Raw genomic sequence first — 22,192 nt, 5'->3', positions numbered from 1 at the left:
CAAAAAGAGAAAATAATTTTTTGAAGCTGCGTTTAGACCAAGGTTATCAACAAAATGTTAATAACTTAATCCTTACAGATTCTATTATTTAGATTTGAATTTTAATTTTATAAACTGACGATGGTGTGATCACCGAAACTAGTAGTTTGTATTTGTTTTATTACAATTTGTATTCTTGTTTTATTATTTTATTGATTTTAAAGGGTACTATAATTTATTCTATTTTATAGATTCTAAGATTGAACGGAGCTTGACAAACACATATGTTCATCATGTGTATGATAAGTTATATTCAGTGGATTTTTTATTGCATGCATTATACAGATGTCTGGCCGTATATATTTCTATAAGGTAGGGTTTCAATATTTTTTAAGATGCGTGCCCATCAGTATCAATATTCTCACATTTGAAAATTAAAAGGTGATTGGAAATAAAATAAAAAATGATTGAATGAACTAAATAATGCTACAGAAACTATAATATTCTTGATTGAAAAATAATAATTTAAAAATAGTTGAGAAATATTTTTATCAGATGGAAAGATTATCACGAAAATGAATAAATCATCATATGGGATACAAATTCAAACGTGAACTGGGTTTATAATATAAGTGAGTTTTTGATCTTTGAGAAAACAAATAACAGTTTTTAAGAGTGTATTATGATTCAACTGTGAACTGTGATTCACTGAATCAACTAGAACAGGTGACATCAGATACTTGTGGATGAGAAAACTGCGTGAGGTCTACTCTTCACAGATCTAAATCAAATCAAATCAATTTATTTTCCATTTATACAATATAAACAGAGCATGAAATTACCATAGTCACTAAAAAAATTACCATATAACTAAAAAATCACAAACATACTCTGAAGAGCATTACCATAAATCAAATATACATGGAAAATAATCCCAAAGGTTACAAAAACCTGTTTGGGCAGAAAAAAAAACTACTTAAAATAAAAAAGAAGTGTTACAGTTTACAAAGCAAATTAAGAAAGAGTAGAAAAAACTAAAAATACAAGAAAAAAGGAAAAAGAACTTCAGTATCAGTTTAACATTATTAAAATACTAACAATATTACACTATAAACAGTAACATTACAAACTAAAACAAAAAAAATGTCGAGCTTACCAGTTGTAAAAAAGTGCTAAATAAAGTGCAGGCCTGCAGTTCAAACAATATTCTCATAATAACCGGAAACATCTTCATGTATCAGATGGCTCTGTAATAATCTGCAGAAAGTTGTCTTCTGCCTACACCTTTTTATGTCCACAGGAAGTCTATTAAAAAACGTTGGTGCTAAAAAATTGAAGAATTTTTTGAAAATTGTAAGGTTGGGCTTAGGGACTTGCACATTTTGTTGATTCCTCCCAACCCTGCGCATATTAATCAGCTGCATTTCACCACTCCTATCAAAAAACAGCTTTAGGGTTTTAAAAATATATAAGTTCCTGATAGGCAGTATTCTGAGCTCTTTGAAAATTGGTGCAGAGTGATCATATCTCGTTTTGTAAGACATTATTCTCATAAATGCTTTTTGTAAAATGATTAACGGATGTAAAGCAGCCTTATATGCTCCCCCCCAAATTTCCAAGCCATACTCAAAATTGGAATTTATGTGAGCAAAGTAGATCTTTCTCATCAATTCCGAATTGCACACAGTTCTGAGAAGATAAAATATTCGAATATATTTCAATAATTTCTTTTTTATATAACCTATGTGTTCTCTCCAACTGATCCTACTATCCACCCAAACTCCAAGGTACTTGATGCACTTGACCTGCTCTAGGGGTGGGCAATCGCAATCAGCAGCCAAGGAACATGCGATTTTATGATATTTGAGTGGGGAAGGGAATTGCACATCTTTCCGTAGTCTGAATATGATATATTTTGTTTTTGGGCTCATCACCATCATATTGCGAGTAAACCACCATCTAAGCGCATTTATGTCGTTCTGCATGTTTTCTTGCAGTTCTGCAAATGATTTTGTTTTATAAAGAAGTGCAGTGTCGTCAGCAAAAGCAACCAAGCTACCCTTGAAACCCCCATTACATAAGCTATTTACATATATTAGAAAAAGTAAACCGGATAATACTGATCCCTGTGGTATACCAATTTTCAGTTCTCTGAATGCACTAACAACACCGTTATTAACTCTAGTTTGCTGAAGTCTTCCGGTGAGGTATGATTTGAACCACTCGTATGCAATGCCTCTTATTCCTGCCAGGTACATTTTATCTAATAGAATCTCATGATCAACCATATCATAGGCTTTCATGACGTCAACGAACAAGGCACCACATGGAATACCTTCATTGATACTATCATAAACCCCCGACATTAGTTTCATGATTGCTGAACCCGTATTAAGATTGCTCTGAAAACCATATTGTTTTTTACTGAAAAAGTTGTGCTGCTCCAGAAAACTAGTAACTCGGTTCTTGACAATTTTCTCAAGTATTTTAGAGAAAATTGATAACAGCGAAATCGGTCTATAATTTGTAGCCTGCATTTTGCTATTTTTTTATACAGAGGAATAACTACTGCTTTCTTAAACTCTGCAGGAAATTCTCCTGTCCTTAAGCTTAGGTTGTATATGAAAATCAAAACATCAATGATGAGGTGTGAAATAGATTTAATTAGGGATGTTGTTATATTGTCATATCCAGGTGATTTATTATTTTGTAGTTGTGATATAATATTCAAGATCTCCTCTTTAGTTGTTGGGTAGAAAAAAATTGAATTTCTTATTCCATCGCATTGGAAATTTTTCTTGAACTTCTTGAACGAATCATTTATTTGTCTATTATCATTTACTATTTGTTCTCTCAGATCATCAGCTATCGTACAAAAGTGATTGTTAAACATTCTGGCTACTTCATTATCACATGTTATCAGGGACCCTGCTTCATCGCTTAGTGTTATAGATTTATTGATTTTTTTTTCGCCTGTTAAGTCTTTAATTATTGCCCACTGTTTTTTGCTGTTAGTCATATTCTTTTCAAGTTCAGCAGAGTAATAAGCCTGTTTTTTAAACCTAATTTTGTTCAGTAGGATATTTCTTTGGATGTTATAGTCACGCCTAAGATTAGTATTTTCTGGTTGCTGCCTACACCTTTTGTGTAATCTATTTTTCTTATCAATTTCTCTTTTTAGCTCTGCATTCATCCACGGTTTCAAAAGCTTAGCATTATTTTTTATTGTCTTATAGGACTGTTCAATGCAATTTTTTACTTTGTGAATAAATTTTTCCACCGCCTGTGAAACGGAATGACATGAGTATACGTCGCTCCAATCCACATTTCCCATCAGTGCTATAAACTTGTCTTCTTCAACTCTTTTATGCTCTTTTATTTTCGGAAACATTTCCTTATCATTAGTTTTTATGTAAAGAACAGTCATCCAATGATCCGTGATAGATGTCTGGATAACTTTAGAACTATAACCCAGTCTACTATTGATTTTGTCTCTAATGAATGCGTGATCTATGCAAGTTTCGGAAGTATTAGTAGCTCGCGTGGGCTCATTGATAAGGGATTTGAGGCCGAGACTAGCCATTCGAACCAAATAAAAATCAGAAATTCTATTCTGTTGCAGGATATTGAGGTTCATGTCACCTTTAATAATTAAATTGGAGTTTTTGATAAGCTTTATCGAGGAGGTTAGTTCACTAGTGAATGCTTCCTCAGAAAAAGCATGGTATCTATAGATAGCCAGTAAGTCGATTTTTGTGTGGGATAAAGATAGTATCAGGTGCTTACAATCTGCTGTTATCATGTTGCAATCATCAAGGCCAACACAAGCCAACCTATCTGAAACGTACACTGCTACTCCCCCTGCTCTATTTGAATTATTGCATTTGAAATGTACTGTATAATTTGTCAAATAATACTGATTGATTTCATTCTCATCAACCCATATCTCGGTTAGTATTATTATGTCAGGTATTCTTTCTAAAACTTCTAACTGTAGGCTGAAAGCATCGAAATTAGCTCTTAAACTGCGGATATTCTGTTGTACAATTACAATGTCGTTATGGTGAGCGTCATTAAATGTATCATTACTCAGTTCAGTCATTGGAATTCATTGAATCTAGTATACAGTACGGAAATATACAGTACATAATCATAATAGCATTAAGCTATTCAAATCGTGTAAAAGCCCATTCAATGTGAACCAATATGCATCATCATTTGAACTTATATTATTATTGCTCACATAAACTACCAATAATTTATCTTTATGCAACTCTTTTTTCTTTTTTTCAAAATATTCAAGTACCATAATTTATTAATGTACACCGAAACATTTAACTGGACGGGTAGTAGACGAAAATTTATTAGGGTTGAGATAATTGTTGATACGAAAAATAAAAATATCCTTTTTACTAGTACGGTTGTGCTAATCACTATCGTCAAACAACCAGTATAAATTCGAGTGAGGAGCAAGTATTTCAGCATAAGAATAGAACATGTAAAAAATTTAAAAGAAACAATAATGACAGTCTCACTTGTTTTGAATGCATGATTTCTAAATCGTCTCAAAGGAATGATGTAGGTACAAGATATTAGTTTACAATGTGTTATATATTCAGGATTTCCGATGCAATGTAAAGAGTAAAAACAAAAACCAACTGGAGGTTGAACATTTTGAGTATTAAATCGAACTTGTAATGTTAGATTAGAACAAGTTGACAATTTGTTAACCATTATTTGAACAGTTCTTAGAAGTTTCACTTTGAATAATGCGTTCCAGTTCACTCTCATCATCAATAGACTTTGTTTTCTTGCCTTCATCCTTTTTAACCTTCACCCTACCATTCCTGTCAGTCCTTACATATTTGTAATTGAATTGTAACTTTAACTTACGCGCCTTAGCGAAGAGAATCCGCCTTTCTTTGGACAAAGAGATGTTTATGTAGACTGGGTTGTCGTCACTGCGTCCAGGTGTATGCCGGGTGGAAAAATCCCTTTTTACCTTCCTCTTCACGAGCAGTTTGTCCGAGTCTTCCCGACGGAGAAACCTGGCAATAATACCCTTTCCTGGGCGGTTGGCAGCCGGAATACGATGACATGCGGATATTCCGTCCTCTTTGAGTGTAACGCCCAGCCCTTTACCAACGTCGATGACGGTCTGCATGAGTGTAGATTCACTCTCGTTTGCGCTTTCGGGAATACCAAATATCTCCAGCGTATTTTTCCGCGAGTACTGCTCTAATTCACCGAGACGTTTTCCCAATTCGCTTACTCTCGATTGAAGACTCTTGTTCTCCCCTTGGAGCGATTCAATCGTAGCTTGTTGAGCGTTAATTGTTGCCTCCTGCGTAGCCATCTTCTGGGAGTTTTCATTGATCAAGTTGAAGCACAATTCAATGGATTTATTCAATTGTTGTTCAATTTTATTCTCGCCATCCAATATTTCCTGCTTATGTTTCTCCAAGAGAGCTTCGATTTCTGTGAGTGTAACACCCATGCTTTCGGCAGGTAGAGAAATATCCTTATTAATAATTGGACAAGAGTCAGATTTACCCCTACTAAGTCTTCTTTCTCTATTGCACGCCTGACACGTCCACTGATTACCAGAAGATAAAAACTCTATTTCATTGACCGTGAGCTTGGAACACGTACCATGGAAAGATATCCTACACACTTTACAGACAATTTTATTTGTTTCCGTTCGATTAATTTGTTTGGAACACCTTCCACAAGTACTCATATTTAGTGACTCATATTTGTAGAACGTAGTATGATCTTGAACGTATTGCAGAATGGTCTTGCCTTATAGTCGTTACCTGGGTTTCAGTCAATTGGATTTTGAACGTAAGTCCATCTGGTGATTGAATGAGTAAAACAGTAATATCATGTCAGCAGTAACTTATATAGTGGTATATCATAAGCAATATTATGAATGATTATGGATCAAAGAATATTGATTTTCAACTGTAAACAACAGTCTATTCTGACTCAAAGTACGCAGTGCAGTACCAGCTATCAAAATCCTGCTGATATCAATTCGGCCTAGCACTATATATCTGTATAGTTGGGAGAGTAATAGCGTTGAACTTATCTCTTCACTGGCCGGCGTTTCACCTCTTCCCCGCACTTCGCAATTTGAATAGCTCTTCTGCTTCGGCTCTGATCCTAACCTAAAATTTCTCGAGGCAAATATTCAACGGAATGACACTTAAAAAAACAATTGTAATCGTTCTTGTGCCTAAAAAACTCAAGTCTGGACATTCGACTCACCCTCAACACAAAATCAAACCGAGAAACACACCAGAATACACTCATTCATCGATTGTAACGAGAGCGGTCACCCGCACAACTGTCTTGTTTGAACTTTCCAACTGATACTGTATCTACTAGTATTTAGGATACAAACCAACTATTAATGCTTTTTAACTCATATGGAAGATTTCTGATAAAAAATACAAGAACAATTTTTGAAAAATCAGGCGTTTATAAACTGGAATATAGCCTAGTAATTATGAAAAATTTTACATTGGTCAGATACATAAATGTTTTCAAAATAGGTTCAATGAACATATTCAGGCTTTAAAATAAAAAAACTGGTTACCTACAACCCTTCCCCCCCGCTGATGGCGTGATTATCGAGCCAAAAATTTGAAAGTTGTTTAATATGATAGCTGTAGACTTGTTACATCGATTTCCATCAAATTATTTCAGGATACAACTTCCCTGGGGGCGGCAAGTGACCTGGTTACCTACAACCCTTCCACCCCGCTGACAACGTGATTATCGAGCCCAAAAATTGAAAGTGGTATAATATGATGGCTGTAGACTTGTTACATCGATTTCCATCGGATTTTTCTTGAATACACATACCTTGGGGGCGGCAAGTGACCTGGTTACCTACAACCCTTCCACCCCGCTGACGGCGTAATTATTGAGCCAAAAAATTCAAAATGGTATAATATGATAGCTGTAAACTTGTTACATCGATTCTCATCGGATTTTTCTCGAATACACATACCCTGGGAGTATCAGATAAGCGCTTGTAGTGGAAAGTTGTGTTCTTGTTAGCTCTGTGTTTCGAAGTCGATCTTGACCCTAGTGGAAGTGATCAATAGAGATCAATGAAAAAATTTATTGATATCAATAGGTATTTGGGCCAATAGACATCAATAGGTATCCATGGATATGTATTGATGTGTATTGATGTGTATTGGCCCAAATACCTATTGATATCAATACACATCAATATATATCCATGGATATCAATACAAAACCAGCTGTATTGATATCAATACATTTCCATGGATATGTATTGATGTGTATTGGCCCAAATACTTATTGATATCAATACAAATCAATACATATCCATGGATATCAATACATAACCAGCTGTATTGATATCAATACACATCAATACATTTTGTCACGTTATTCTTTATATAAAAATAACGATTAGCCTCCTGCTTGGCATCAGTCGGTAAAGCATGAGATTTAATATAATTAGGGCGTGGTTTTCTAATAGTATTCAGTCTTAAAAAATCTTGATAGGCCTAGATATGGGCTTCTCCAATAACTCTTGTAATTCAATAATAATAAATATATATATATAAATGATACTTATACTATAGAGATGAGGAATATAAAATAAATTGCACACCATGAAAATTTTACACATATATTACATAAATAATGCAAAGATCAGTCGAGGCAAAAAATATATATAGAGCGATAAAAAATATAATATAAAAATAGAACAATACTTGAAATCAATAAAAATATCACAGGCTAACTTTATATTCTAGATTTATGGCACGAATCATTACCATGTGCCTTTATCTTGAAATCATATGCATTCTTTGGCATGTAGCTGTGACATGTACTTGCTAATACTTGTCTGCTTGGATAATTCAATCATAAATATGTGCTCTAAGATCAGCTTGATAAATTAGCCACTAATAATCCAAATATATCTATATATTAAAATCTCTAGTATTTAGTAGATTTATTTGTATCGAATATATATTTTTATCTCAGGGTGTAAGATTCGGCACCTGACGGAATAGGTAGAGCCATTCATCTAGTGAATTAGAACTATGATAAATTATCGCAAATTGTATTGCAAAAATTAAATATTGTATGCATACGTTTGATAGCCTAGACTTCGTACTTCTTTGATTAAATAGAAATTTCTAAAATATTGATCTATATATTTTTCTTTCAATTAAATACCTTTGATACTAATTTTTACTTGCGCAAGTATTACTCTTATTAATTTCTTAATTTATAATAACCCTTTCGGCGAGCTAGCTTTGATCATCAGATTATTTCGAAGCACTAGGGCGCCCATCACTAAATTCAAATTTAAATCACTCACGTGTCGAAAATCTTCTTGTAAGCCGCCGATGTCGATCCAACTCCATGTGGTCCAGGAATATGGTAGCCGGAATCGTCTCCTCCAAGGGGTTATAAATTTAATAAAAATGAAAAATGACTTCTGCTTCACAATAGCATCACGAAGTCTTTTAAGAAATTCAATAATTTACTTTAACTTTAACTTTTACAAAATTATTAATAAGGTACTTCGCTCTAAAATATTTGGGGTCCTCTTATGGTGGCATCTGGCTGGCGAGTGCTGGTTCTTCCTTCTCAAGTTTTACAGATCCTCTTTCCGACTTTCAAATTAGCATAAAATTTAAATATCTCAATCCTCCGCCATTAAATTCAAATAGATCTTACAAAAAATGCCAAAATATTGCTTAGATTATATGATTAATAATTTCTTTGCATTCGAGCCATATTGATAATATAGATTACACAAATTTTTACACAAAATCTAGTACATTTATATAAATATATATAAATATTTTTGAATTGGCCTACAGTTGCCGCCTATTAACTGCCGTTTTACTATTGGTGCATGCAAATTTTATTAGGTATTCATGCGCCTGGTAACTCTTATTTCCTGAATACATTAAATTATTTTTATTTGGTTTTTTATTTATGCTCTTTGCATGCTAGTTAATATTCTATATATTAATATTAATTCCATGCTACCTAATAATTAGCCACGTGGACGGGTGTTTTTTCACATTGCACACCATCCGAATGCAATAAAGCTCTGCCAAGGGGTTTTGGTCAGATTCTACGTTCTTCGGTTTGATCGATCTCTAGGTCACCGATCCGTGAATACATCTATATAACCTCAATCTTCAAATATTTTATAAATAATCTATTTATGAGTAGTAAACTTCCTTCAAATCCTTTTTAAGTTCTTGTACCATTTAGCCAGAACAAGCTGATGCTATCTAATCTTGTTTATTATCTGCTTGGCGATATTAGCCAATTACTTTATTTTTAGACCTATTACTATTTCTGTTAGGGCTTTTCATCTACCCAGATTTAAATATGTTACACGCGCCCCTGGGTTTGAATTCAAAATATTTGAGAATCACAATGTTTTTAATGAAAACCCACCCTTCAATACATTGATATACACTATACTTTATTTATAAATTATACTCTCCTACTTCTATCACATTTCGCAGACATATTTGCTGCACTCCTTTATACCTTTATCAAAAACAATAACAAATTCTCCTCCTCAACACACATAAAAATATCATAAATATAAACTTCTAAACGTACTCCTCCTGACACCATTTACAACACAGTAATTTTTGAATTCGCCGCTTGCAGGGCTGCCAACTTAACTACACACATTTCATAATTCTCATAAATGATTCCTTTTAGACAATAATTTCGATTCATAAACTTCTGGGCTTATATCTTATAGTATTTCTTAGGTCTTAATATAAATAATTTTCTATACATCAGGTACAATACTTTCTTTTGCTAATGGCTCTTTGGTTTTGGTAACTGGTATTCACTTTAAATCTTTTCAGGTAACAAACGTGGCATAATTAAAAGTAATAAATATAAAAACATATAAATAAATATATCGACATTAATAAATATAATAAATAACAATAATAAATAACTCTTTGGGTACAGTACTTCTTTTTATAAACATATGTTCAACAGATATTACATTCATTTGATTTGGGTGGCTTTGGTCAGCTGTTCGCTGTTCTACAATTCATAGTGTTACATGTTACAGCAGAATTTGCTATCGACTTTCATAACTAACCTAACTGCTCAATTTTTTCTCTTAAAAAGGTAATTAACAAATTTTAATTTTATTATCCCCGCTTGTGTCCTTTTTTATCTGATGTATATAATTTAATTACATATTTAAAAATTGTTCTTTTCCTTATTACAGGCTTCTAACGGCTGGGAGGAGTTAAAACATTGGATTGTTGCCACGAGGTCCTATACCAATATTAAATTTATTAAGGAAGGTTAGTAATCGGTTTGATAATAATGTTTTCCTTGATTTTCTTATCATATTTATTTCAAATTTGACGATATTGCATGTAAAAATCCCGTGGTTTACTTGCATCTTCTTGCATTCTGTTTGTAGATGTTGTAGGCTGGCTAGGTTATCTGCTGTTGATTTGTGAGGCTGTCCTATTGATAATTTTTTCATCATAAATTTAAAGCCCTTGTATCTTGTGTATTCTTTCTTCAAATAACTCCTTGTTCCTTTACTAATTATTTCTTTTAATTGATCCAAAGCCTTCCATTTATTTTCTTTCAATACTATCCACATAGTTTCTTTATAAACAACTTTAATCATATCAGGAAACAGTTTCGTAAAGCAAGATTTTTCATAGGCCATAAACTTCTTCAATAATATTATCCTCTTCATTATTTCATTAATATCACAATTTTTAGCAAACATCACGGCCTTAATAACAAATAATTTCACCATACAAGATTTCCAACAGTCAACAAATTCCTTCAACATTAACATGGTCTTAATTATAACATCACTTTTCAGTATTATCACAGCCATTATTACAAACATTAAACACCATAACAAAACATTTATCATCTCTTTAATAGTATTATCTCTCATCATATAATATCCAGGTACTTCCATTTTATAGACATTATTCCTTATTTCTTTCACTCTTCCTAGACACCGTTTATCCTTCATCAATCTCCACAAATAATCCAATTTATTGTCCGCGCATGAATCGATAGTAGTCCTTCTAATAGCTTCGGTTCTATCCCATTTATTTGATCCGTTTTTCCCGGTCACATCGCTGAATATCTCTCTTGAAGCGTATGTGCCGCGGATGCAGGTTGTCGGCTTCCTGTCTTCCTCGGTGCCGGTCCGGTGTCCTTCTTTGCCTCTTGAAGCGTGCATGCGGCCGGTATGCGCGCGCGTGGTTCCTCCTTCGTCGCTTCTTCCGCCTCCGGGCCTTACGATGCATGCTCCTACGGTCCTGTATGCTGTCCTCCTCGTCCTGATGCCCGGTCGGGTGTCCTCGGGCGCCTCCGTCTCCGGGCCTTACGATGGTCGCCCCTCTTGTCCGGTAGTCCGTCCTCCCTGGTGTCATCCTCTTGGTACTCTATCCTGGGTTCATTGGGGTGCCTTGGTGGGGTCGAATGATGCGCGGGTGCGGTGGCGGACTCTTGATGCGCGGGTGTGACGTGCAGACACATGGTGGCGGTCTCTGGATATGCGGGCTGCTCTTCCTGCGGTGATGGATCGTCGGCGGGGAATATAAGGCTCAAGAGGGGTTGATGTTTTCGGGCTGTTTTAATTACATGTTGAGCGGCGGTTTTTGGTGGTGATTTATCTTGTATTAACATCTGTTTTTCTAATATTTTCGGTAAACCATTTCTAAAGGTGGTGTATGATGTTGAAATTTCTTGATTTTCGTTGTTTGTTTCATTGGAGCTTGTAGGTGTTATATCGGGGGTATCATATAGTCCTGGTTTATTAGCTGTAGTTTTCTGTATATCTGGTGGCGGGTTGTTGGGTGTGGGGTTCTGTGTTTTTTGGTGATTTGATCTGGACGCATGCTCTAATGTGTAGTTTGTACTTATTTGATGAGGTGGCGGTTTGTAATTTCTATTATAATTATTCTGAGTGTAATCATTATTTGTGTTAAATCGATCATGGCCATAATAATAATTTCTTTCATAGGTTTGCTGTGGATAATGGTTTGTTTGACGATTCTGAAAACTTCTATTATTCCAGCTGTTATTTTGATTATGATTATAGCGGCGTTTAAATTGAGGGGTAGATCGTGAGCAATCATATGGTACTGATTCATAATTTTGGCTGTTATACTGATTAAATTTTGAGTTATGTTGATTTTGTGCGTATCTCTGGTCTGAACGGTGGTTTGATATTGCCATCACAGACTGTATGCCATATAAATGATTTATCAGCTGCTTGCAATCAGTAATGGGTTGTGTGGCGAGTGCCATTCTAACTTGATACGGTAGCTTCTTTAAAATAATACTTGCTAATGCCGATTCATTAATGGGCTCGCTCAATTGAGAATTTTTAAACTGTAGGGCAGTGACGAAAGTGGTACATGCACCGTCTAAGTTAGGGTTGAAATCGCATGATATAATGTCCGCTAGCACGTCCAACTGTTTACTTCTGCTCCAATACTGTTCCAGGAAGACAGCTACAAACTCATCCAATGATGTAAATTCCTGGACTCTGCTCCGAAAGAACATTAGGGGTTCGCCAATCAATAAACTAGTCAAACGAAGACGCCAAAAATTCCAAGAGGTGGGTGTTAATGATTGAACTAGTTTTATCTGATCTATAAATTCTTTAGGTTGGAGATAGCGATCTGTATTGTCAAAACGGCCTAATTCATTGAAACTGTGTAGTGAATCAAACGTTGCTATGGGAATAGGCTCTATATTCTCGTGCGGAAATTGATGTATTTGACTTTCAAGTTGTACCAACTTCTCTTGGGCCTGTTTCCAATGACTAGAAGCTTCTGTTTCATTATCTACTACTTCGGCATTTAATTCAGATGAAAATAACTGCTGTTCTCCAACGGCTGTCTCCAATGAATTAAGTTGTACTTTGTTTTGATTTATATCAGAATTTAGGTGAGCTATTTGTGTAGATTTACTATTCTGTTGTTTATTTATGGAAATAAGTTGACTATTGTTCCTGTTTGTAGCTATTTCATGAATTTGTGAAGTGTTTTGTGCTGGTAGGTTATCTATTCTTTCCGCAGTCTCCTCACCCATTCTTACCGATGTATCCTTCAGTGATTCCCGCATTTCCTTCATTTCCGCCTTTAAGTTCTTCATTACTGTGGTCATTGTTTTTTCTAAACTATTAGAAAATGACTTGATCATCCCCTCTACTATAACCCTCCTTATTGCTTCTTGGGAGACATTTAACGGTTTATTACTGTTCACAGGATTCTTGGCGGTGATTGAAGATATCTGGGCGTTGGACTCCATCGCGCCCCCCTCAGCGTCGATCTCCGCTACTATCGCCGTCTGCAGTGTGTCTGCTACCTTACTTTGCGTGGACGAAAAGAGACTCATATTTTAAAAATGGATTAAGTGTCAAGTGTTTGTTAAAAAAGTGAAAGTTTTGGCCAACAAGGCATTAATAAGGACACAAATGAGGATAGGCCTATGGACATTACAAGCCAGGTAACCTATTTATTACTTAAGCTCTTATAATATAATAATACTATTCATTGATTTCTGACTAGCAGTTTAGGCCCATAAAATATAATAGCTCTCTCTATAAAATATATTTTCTACAGTACTAATAATATAAAATTTTCTTTAAAACATATAATTTCTCTCTACTTAAAGCTCTTGTTTCCCCAAAAAGTAATACAAATATTCCTTCGCCAGTTTTCCTCACAACTCGTATAAGTTATCTATAATTTTCACTATGGTTATTGACCTAATTTCAAGTAATTATTCAATGAGCTTGGCTCTCATCATCAGCCCCACGTTGGGCGCCATGTCTTTCTGTCACGTTATTCTTTATATAAAAATAACGATTAGCCTCCTGCTTGGCATCAGTCGGTAAAGCATGAGATTTAATATAATTAGGGCGTGGTTTTCTAATAGTATTCAGTCTTAAAAAATCTTGATAGGCCTAGATATGGGCTTCTCCAATAACTCTTGTAATTCAATAATAATAAATATATATATATAAATGATACTTATACTATAGAGATGAGGAATATAAAATAAATTGCACACCATGAAAATTTTACACATATATTACATAAATAATGCAAAGATCAGTCGAGGCAAAAAATATATATAGAGCGATAAAAAATATAATATAAAAATAGAACAATACTTGAAATCAATAAAAATATCACAGGCTAACTTTATATTCTAGATTTATGGCACGAATCATTACCATGTGCCTTTATCTTGAAATCATATGCATTCTTTGGCATGTAGCTGTGACATGTACTTGCTAATACTTGTCTGCTTGGATAATTCAATTATAAATATGTGCTCTAAGATCAGCTTGATAAATTAGCCACTAATAATCCAAATATATCTATATATTAAAATCTCTAGTATTTAGTAGATTTATTTGTATCGAATATATATTTTTATCTCAGGGTGTAAGATTCGGCACCTGACGGAATAGGTAGAGCCATTCATCTAGTGAATTAGAACTATGATAAATTATCGCAAATTGTATTGCAAAAATTAAATATTGTATGCATACGTTTGATAGCCTAGACTTCGTACTTCTTTGATTAAATAGAAATTTCTAAAATATTGATCTATATATTTTTCTTTCAATTAAATACCTTTGATACTAATTTTTACTTGCGCAAGTATTACTCTTATTAATTTCTTAATTTATAATAACCCTTTCGGCGAGCTAGCTTTGATCATCAGATTATTTCGAAGCACTAGGGCGCCCATCACTAAATTCAAATTAAATCACTCACGTGTCGAAAATCTTCTTGTAAGCCGCCGATGTCGATCCAACTCCATGTGGTCCAGGAATATGGTAGCCGGAATCGTCTCCTCCAAGGGGTTATAAATTTAATAAAAATGAAAAATGACTTCTGCTTCACAATAGCATCACGAAGTCTTTTAAGAAATTCAATAATTTACTTTAACTTTAACTTTTACAAAATTATTAATAAGGTACTTCGCTCTAAAATATTGGGGTCCTCTTATGGTGGCATCTGGCTGGCGAGTGCTGGTTCTTCCTTCTCAAGTTTTACAGATCCTCTTTCCGACTTTCAAATTAGCATAAAATTTAAATATCTCAATCCTCCGCCATTAAATTCAAATAGATCTTACAAAAAATGCCAAAATATTGCTTAGATTATATGATTAATAATTTCTTTGCATTCGAGCCATATTGATAATATAGATTACACAAATTTTTACACAAAATCTAGTACATTTATATAAATATATATAAATATTTTTGAATTGGCCTACAGTTGCCGCCTATTAACTGCCGTTTTACTATTGGTGCATGCAAATTTTATTAGGTATTCATGCGCCTGGTAACTCTTATTTCCTGAATACATTAAATTATTTTTATTTGGTTTTTTATTTATGCTCTTTGCATGCTAGTTAATATTCTATATATTAATATTAATTCCATGCTACCTAATAATTAGCCACGTGGACGGGTGTTTTTTCACATTGCACACCATCCGAATGCAATAAAGCTCTGCCAAGGGGTTTTGGTCAGATTCTACGTTCTTCGGTTTGATCGATCTCTAGGTCACCGATCCGTGAATACATCTATATAACCTCAATCTTCAAATATTTTATAAATAATCTATTTATGAGTAGTAAACTTCCTTCAAATCCTTTTTAAGTTCTTGTACCATTTAGCCAGAACAAGCTGATGCTATCTAATCTTGTTTATTATCTGCTTGGCGATATTAGCCAATTACTTTATTTTTAGACCTATTACTATTTCTGTTAGGGCTTTTCATCTACCCAGATTTAAATATGTTACAATTTCCATGGATATGTATTGGCCCAAATACCTAATGATATCAATACACATCAATAGGTAGCCATGGATATCAATACATAACCAGCTGTATTGATATCTATACAGATCAATAGCCATCTATAAGCAGCCTGTCTCCTTTATAGAAAAAATCCTCTTTTAAATCTAGGAGAGCAGCTTAGGATGAAGATAACATTTTCAAGGATTATAATATTTTAACCCAGCTGCAACTGGCATCAGACAAGAGAGTATACCTGTTTTTGAATTGAATTGAATTGAAAATTTCTTTAATCATAAAAATGCACAAAATACATCTGAACAGTGTCAAATTACAAAAAGAATTATTAATATCATCACAAAATCATCCTTTACACATACAGAAGTTTAATTATCTATAATTAATATAAGTGAATTGGATTCAGTGAATAGATGTCTATTGGCATATTGATGAAAAATTAAGGGATGTAAATAGTTAAGACATAAATAATGTGAGAAGTTTGTTTATTAAAATAACTCATATGCATGTCATTTATCTTTTAAGAAAGGTCCTTATTGTGGTGCTCCAGAATACTTTGATCTCTTCCTGTTTAAAGTAGCAATTTTTTGAGCTACATAGGCCTACTGGTCTATGTTACTGCACCTCAATTCAATCTCAATTCTTGTAGCATTCAGATTTTCCTCCAGGATCCAGTGTTTGAACATTTCTAGAACAAATAACAGTTCAAAGTATACAATCTTTACAAATTAGAAAATAAGGATTTTATTTCCTGAATTAATCTGCTAGCAAATTTATTTAATAACCTAAAAATATATTTAAATATGCATGACTCTCCCTCTCCTGAAAGGGAAGTCCAAGATAACACAAGAGCGTTTTTTTCACGTGAAAATTATGTCCTCACTGTTTTACATTATAACGTCATATTCTGGTGGAAAAGTCGAGAAAATCACATTTTTTCACGTGAAAAAAAGTGTAAATGTTCCAATTTTTCACGTGAAAAGTACGTGAAACTAAAACTTGAAAATAACGTTTTTTTTTGTTTCTACATTTTCACGTTATACTGAACATGTATACTGAACTCTCAGAAAAGAACATGAATAAAACGGTTTTTTCTACATTTCTTGTCCCACATTTGGTCATTTCTTTCGCATGAAAATTTCCAAAAATTCACATGAAAATAATGTTTTAAAAAAAAAATTTTACAATATTTTATCGTGAAAAGATGGAGAAGGATTACCTTAATTATTCTGAATAAATAACCTTTTCAATTCTTTATTTTTACATTAAAAAACTATAAAACTTTTGAATAACCACAATATAATGTGAAGTGAATTCTCTACCCTAACTTTACAATAATTTTACACAAAACTGAATAAAAATTAGATTCAACTATAAAGTCCTATTCAGACAAATTAATTTTTCCTAGTAAGTAGTGATATATGCAATCTAACAGCTGGACACTATAATTACAAAAAGAAAGCTCATTTTCATTTGTAATCATTTAACAGCTGACAAATTTCAAAAATGTTTCATGTAAGCATCATTTTTCAGCTGTTGGACTTTGTATCAGCCATTTGCTTGTATTAGCTTTGCATCACCAATGGGGAAAAAACCATAAATGTCTGGATGGCCAATAGGGAGATTTTTGCTTTAATAAAATGGTGAAACAACAATATTTTATATTAAAATTGAATTTATTTTCAAAACATCACAGTCTTCAACCCTTCAATAAGTTGGAGACTGTTGTAGATATAATACTGTAACTTTCAGGATGATTAATTGGTCGAATACTCCACCTTTTGACATACAACTGAATTTCAACTCCTCATAAGGGGGTGACTTGGGGGTTGTAAATGAAAGATTTTGAATGTAAATACCTATTGTGTATTATCTTAAAAGCCTTCTCAAAACGAGAAAGATGAAATCAATAAAAATCTTCTATGATACTTTTATCCAAAATGGCGGCTGATTGAAGTTTTGGTTTTTGAAGAAATGATTGATAAAATTCAATCAGCCACCATTTTGGATAAAAGTATCATAGATTTTTATTGATGTCATCTTTCTAGTTTTAAAAAGGCCTTTATAATGATGTATCACACAATGGGTGTTTACATTAGAAATATTTGAGTTATAACCCCTCATTTCTTTACAAACTGTAACTTCAATCAGCCACTGTTTTGGATTCAAGTTTCATAGTATATTTTAATTGATGTTATGTTTCTTGTTTTAAAAAGCCCTTTAAAATAATGTACCACACAATAGGCGTTTACATTAAAAATATTCCAGTTAAAACTCTTGAGTCACCATATTATACATTCTGACCTAGTCAACCCCTTATGAAGGGGTTGAAATTCAGTTCTACCGTACGTCAAGAGTTAGAGTATTTGACCAGTAACATATCCTGAAAGCTACAGTATTATATCTACAACAGTCTATAATTTATTGAAAGGTTCCCTTACATATGACTCACCCGGTATGATTACTAACTTATAATGATTAGCACAAGCCTAGAGCTCATGTGGACATCACCCATAGAAAAAAATTGTTTGACTTTATATTCTGTTTTAAATTAATCAAAATTGAGACTTACGTAGATTTCTCTTTGCTGGTGAACCGAGTTTTTGGAGACTTCAGCCAGTATTTGATTACCCTACTGCTTCTATGTCTTTTTCTTTTGTGTTGGAAAATTTCATCACCACAGCTCCTATCAGAGATGAAACAAAAGTTTACTTATAATTAAAAATATTTCAAATGATATTTTTTCACAAAAAATTGGAAAAACACACAGTCTCACTCTTTCTTATTATATAAAATATACATTGCTAAAATGAGAGGACTACATTGATAGTTTTTCTAAATTGGAATAAGATATAAAGCTGTTAATATAAATAAATGAATCAATTGCTTGCTGGAAAAAGTTTAAATAAAGCCTGCCGGTCCAGAAAACAACTGAATAAATTTTAATTTATCAATCCACAGTCATATATTATTGATATTAAGTTCATTATAATAACATGAGTGTAGATTAGTTTGTGGTGACTTAGGCTAGGCTAAATAAAAAGTTTTGGTACACATTTAAATTTATATGTACCAGCATATAACCCTGGAATGTGTCGGCCTAGAATAATAATCATCTTATTTCCAGCAATGATAAATTCAAGAGGCTTTTCTCTTATTATTATTAAGTTATGCCTTAAATAATACAGTATTCAGTGTTGTGTTATAAGGTTATGTTATGGGTGGCCTATAATAGTCTTTCAAAAAGATTATCATTTAAATATATAAGTATTTAGACCTATAATAAATTTATTCTTTCATTTTACGGTACATCAATAAAAACAAAATCACTCGACTTACCTATATTTCCTGGATAAAATCACAAAAATTACAGACTACGAAACTCATTCGAAAAACCTTTGGTCCTTTGCAAAATTCATTGGGCCTGTGCATCATCAATCATTCTATTGTGATCGAACCAAAATGTCGATATAATATTATCAATACATCGATAAATAATAATTATCAACTATTAATAATTACATATTCTCAAATGTCATCTACATCTTTGTTTGGAAATGCATTATTCAAATTACATAGTTCAAATAAGTAAAAGTAGGATACAATCCTGATTTCTACATTTTTGAATGCAATAAAATCAGTTTTCCCTGGGAAAAAAGTTAGAATTAGTTTGATATATCGATTGCTAAGACTTTGATTTCCATTTCACAGTATCATATTATTGATAATATATCGATATTTTCATTCGATACAATAGTAATGGTGGCAATTTCAAAATTATTGACAATGTTACTGTAATTAATATATTTGATATTAATTTCAGGTGGAGATTATTGATTTTTTATGGGGGCACATTTTTGCTTGACACTGAATTAATGTTGGAAACGATAAAATAGTAGGTTGTTATTATTTGAACTATTGAAACCCCAAAAATCATTTCAAAGTCTGTGTGAGTAATTCCGGATACTGCATGATTTTCCTCATAAACTGTGATCTAATTTGAAAAAGTGTTATAACTTTTACAATTTTGAATGGAATCATTTTAAATTCTAGGACAAGGTTCATAATATGAACAGAAAGGTTCATGAATTTTTTCAGAATTTTTTATGATGAACCAAATTTTTTTTTAATTTTAAACGTCAGTAGCACGTTAACGGCACGTCTGACAGGATTTTCACATAGGACAAAAAGTGCTGGAAATTCACTTCTACACCCGAATCAGTCATCAACAATACATTGTTACAACATTGTAACAACTCATACGTAACGTAACGGATGGATTCACTAGTCTATCAGCTATAACTCACTTTTGCAATAATCACAACACAATTGTTATTATGTTCCGCAGCTCTAAACAACGATGTTTACTACTCGGCGTCTCCATTCTTAATTGAGACGCCGAGTAGTAAACATCGTTGTTTAGAGCTGCGGAACATAATAACAATTGTGTTGTGATTATTGCAAAAGTGAGTTATAGCTGATAGACTAGTGAATCCATCCGTTACGTTACGTATGAGATCACCGGTCAGGGCGCCATATGGATTAATTCCGGAATTCGAGGAAGTGGGAGAAGAGCAGGAGCAATCATCATCTTCAGGACAGGTCCAGGAGTCCCCTACAATGGAGAAACCAGCAGAGCAATCTACATCAAAGGTAATCAGCAATGAATTTTCAAAGGATTATGAACTTTTAAAGCAGATAAAGCACGAACTTAATCTATGGGCGGAAGCGGAATATGAAAAAAGAAAAGTTCTGAGGGCTGATTTCGACAGATTTATTTCAATGACTAATGAATTGTCGGAAACAATCGTCAAGCTAGAAACAAGGTCAGTGACAATTTCACAGCTAGCGGCAGGGCTCGGAAACACTAATAAGGGTATTCAGGAGTCCCTTAAAAATATAAATAAGGCGGTAGACACTATGAAACAAAGTGAAAGTAGGCCTATGTTAAGCTATGCTGATATGGTGCAGTTGCCAGGAAAATTGAAGGACAATAAAGTTGCAGGGAACAATGTTAGGAAACTACAACCACAGGAGCATATAGTTATGTTGCAGCCAGTCAAACCAGTCCTGAACGAAGTGGAAAACAGTAGAATTATTAAAAATGTATTGCGGGAGAATATCAAAAACAAAGACGATATTAGAGTTAAAAAGACCGTGAATGTTAGAGGAGGTGGCCTCATGATTTTTCTGAATTCGGAAGAGGACAAGAAGAAAATCATTGAAAATGAGGCGTTGAAGACTGGAAATATGAAAAATTTGAAAATAGTTGAACCACAGAATAGGAAGCCACGTTTAATAATTTACGATGTCCCTAGTGATTTAAGCAAAGAGGAACTAGCCGAGAGTATTTTCAACAAAAACTTTGCTATCTCTGAACTAGGAGAAGAATCATTTTTAAACGGATGTAAGCCTCTCTACAAGGTTGGACCAAAGAACAAGGAAGTAGTTCATTGGATCATTGAATGTGAGCCCGAGATAAGAAGAATTCTAATAAATAGGAAACGAGTCTTTGTCGACATGACTTCTTGCAGGTTAAATGACTTTATTTCGGTTCAACGGTGCTTCAAGTGCCAGTGCTTTGGTCACGTTTCAAAGTATTGCAAAAAAGAAAGTGAAGTCTGCGGTCACTGTGCTGAAGATCATAGTACTAAAGATTGTCCAAATACCGCCAAGGAAGCAATATGTAGCAATTGTAAGAAGAACAAAAAGCCATCAAATCATAAAGTTCACGATCCACAATGTCCTAGCCACCAGAAATCATTGCAGCAATTGATTGAAAAGACTAATTATGGGATTGTTTAAAAATATATATTGTTCTCAAAAAATAATAAATCAGACTGGAAATATTGTGATGGATATTAATGAAATTTTAGGTAATTTGAATTATACATATAGAGTTCAACAAAGATCAAAAAGTAGGACATCACTCGTATTTAATTTTGGAGGTTACACTGACCTGAATATTTCCTTCGCCAGCGTAAAAAACGGAAAAGTAAATATTTCCAAGGGCATTGCTACCGTAGTAAATAGGAAATGTATGAGCATTGATTACTTCAATAGTCTAACTACTATATTTTCACAAACAAAGCAAATTGATGCGTCGGTGAAATTCGACGAGACATTGAAAATACTCAATTTGTTTTTATTGACAGATAATAGTAACTTGCTTTCCAATCTAGAAATATTACTATCTATGATCGATGAATGGGCTTCAGATAAACAAGCTCTGACAGTTGGAATTGATTTTTTTGGAACCATGGCTGATGTATCTTGTATTGATCTCTTAAGTACTGTCTTGGCAACAAAACACATTAAATATGTGTTTT

At 33.5% G+C, this 22,192-nt stretch overlaps 1 long non-coding RNA gene across 1 annotated transcript; it reads right to left on the bottom strand.

The window, feature by feature from the left end:
- Positions 1 to 16,331: 16,331 nt before the first annotated feature.
- Positions 16,332 to 19,287, bottom strand: LOC120354842. The gene is made up of 3 exons (XR_005573240.1): positions 19,203 to 19,287; positions 18,436 to 18,549; positions 16,332 to 16,551 (listed from the first exon to the last, which is right to left on the bottom strand). It is a non-coding gene; the product is annotated as an uncharacterized LOC120354842 (long non-coding RNA).
- Positions 19,288 to 22,192: the final 2,905 nt, after the last annotated feature.

Source organism: Nilaparvata lugens, chromosome X, assembly GCF_014356525.2.
Source record: "Nilaparvata lugens isolate BPH chromosome X, ASM1435652v1, whole genome shotgun sequence".
In the NCBI taxonomy this organism is placed as follows: Eukaryota; Metazoa; Arthropoda; class Insecta; order Hemiptera; family Delphacidae; genus Nilaparvata; species Nilaparvata lugens.
This window is presented reverse-complemented; position numbering and strand designations above follow the sequence as displayed.